This window comes from Corvus brachyrhynchos, unplaced genomic scaffold, assembly GCF_000691975.1.
Source record: "Corvus brachyrhynchos isolate BGI_N302 unplaced genomic scaffold, ASM69197v1 scaffold59, whole genome shotgun sequence".
Classification (NCBI taxonomy): Eukaryota; Metazoa; Chordata; class Aves; order Passeriformes; family Corvidae; genus Corvus; species Corvus brachyrhynchos.
Window position 1 is genome coordinate 4,822,462 of NW_008246054.1, and position 2,053 is coordinate 4,824,514.

At 58.1% G+C, this 2,053-nt stretch overlaps 1 protein-coding gene across 2 annotated transcripts in view; it reads right to left on the reverse strand.

Moving 5' to 3' along the window:
- The window catches only part of NUP214 (nucleoporin 214), a 59,466-nt gene that overhangs the window by 57,333 nt on the left and 80 nt on the right, over window positions 1-2,053 (reverse strand). The window lies entirely within an intron of this gene.

Below are 2,053 nucleotides of genomic sequence, written 5' to 3' on the forward strand. Positions count from 1 at the left end.
TGGCGAGCCCCAGCCATAGCTGCCCCAGCTGCAGCCTCCCGGCGCTCAGCACTGCATCCACCTCTGCGTCCGGCTCCAGGTTACCTGGGCAAGGTGGGAGAGGACATGGATGAGAGCAGAGAGCTGGACAGGAGAGGTTCTGGATGTACTCCATGGCACCAGGCAAACTATAGGGAGTGGGTGCAGCAGGGCATGGAGGCTTTGCAGCTTCTCAGTGATCAGAGATAAGCAAACAGAACTGTGGCTCCAGGCAGGGCCTGGGCACTTCTCTCTCTTAAAAATGGATCATGATTTCCACCCTTTTGCAAAATTTCTTGGATGCAAGAGTCCTGGAATGCTCAGAAATATACCCAGATGATCAAAACAGGAGGGGCTGGAGCAAGACCAACCAGCAACAAGGAGCATACTCAGTCTAGCACAGCCCTCAGCTCCAAAGGGACTTTGCCAGCCCTGCTCTTCCTGAGGATCCCAAGGGAGATCAGTGTACCCAGACCAGATATGACCACACACATTCAGCAAGTCCCAGTTCATTCTTCTTGAGAGTTTTCCTCAAGACGTGAGCCTTAAAGAAGCTTTGCTGAGACCATGGGTGATCTCAGCCAAAGGGCACCCAGCTCAGCCTGGATGGCCATCAAGCAGGAGTACCAGTGAGCAGGAGAGCCCTGGCCCCCGAGAGCCCAGCCCTTTCTCTGCAACCTGCACCCCATTTCCCCCCAGGTCTCACCTAGGCTGTTCAGCAGATCATTCAGGGTCTTGATGTCTGAGATGAGTGAGCCCCGGGCTTCCTGGAGACTTTTTGCCATCTCACTCACCTCTGACTCCACCTTCCAACAGAGACAGACACCCAGATCAGGGACACCATTGACCTTTGGCTGGATGGCAGAGGAGATCCCAGGAACATCCCCAAGGCATTGTCCCTACAGTGGAGCTCACAAGCTGGGTTGTTCCCTATGCTTTGGGCTGTGGGCAAAGCTGCTTCCAGGCTCTGGAGGACACAGCCTGCCCAAGGGGTCCCAACTGACCTGGTGTGCCTCCTCCAGGTCCCCCCTGAGCTTCTCAGCCACGTACTCCTGCCGGGAGAGCTCCCATTGGGTCTCACTGGCATGTGTGGCAAGCTGGCTGGCACGTTTGAGGGCCTGTTTGCTCTCCTGCAGCACAGCCCGTGCCCTCTGCAAAGGAATGGAGATGGAAACAGTCACCTGGGGACACACAGCCCTGCCTGCAGCAGCCTGGCCTCTGCAGGTGATGGCTGCCAGCCTGGCCATGCCCAGCAGCTCCAGCCCACATCCCTCAGCTCGGACCTTGGCGCTCTCCTCAGAGATGTGCTTAGCCTCCCCAGCTGTCCTCTGGGCTGTGGTGGAAATGGACAGGGAGTTTCCCAGTGTCTTCTTTGCCTGTTTAATCTTCCTCTGAGCATCAACCATCACTCTGTCCCGCACAGTGGCCATCCTCCTCCTCAGGGCAGCCTGACCCTTCCGATGCCCCAGAACCTTCCTCATGCCTATGGGAACAACCTAGCCATCACCAAACTGCCCACTTCTCCCCTTGTCACCTGGTGAGGGCCAGGTTGTGGCTGGAGATGCTCTGACTGGTGCCTTTTACCTTCCAAGCCGGCCAGGAGGGACTCAGCATCGGAGAGCACAGCTTTTCCTCGAGAGACAGCCATGGTGGCCATGCCATGGGCAGAGCCAGCCTGGTCCCGCAGCTGGGAGAGGAGAGGAGGAGCGAGACTGGGGAGTGGGTGAAGAGCTGCACCCAGCAGGGAAATGTGGGACTCAGCCTGCTCCTGTTTGGCAGGCGAGCTCCTAGGGACATGTGGGAGCCCAAGGGATGATGTATCCCAAAACATCCTCTCCCAGCTCCCTGACTGCACACATAGTCCCTCCAGTTGCTGCAACAGCAGGGATGGGGCTCCCCATTCAGGTGAGCAGCAATTACCCGCTCAAAGTCACGAGTCCTCTGCAGCTCCAGGTGCAATCCAGCTGCCAGGGTGCGGGATGCCTCCACAGCCTGCTGAGCCAATGGCTCCTGGGCAGCTGCTGCCCGCTCCCGG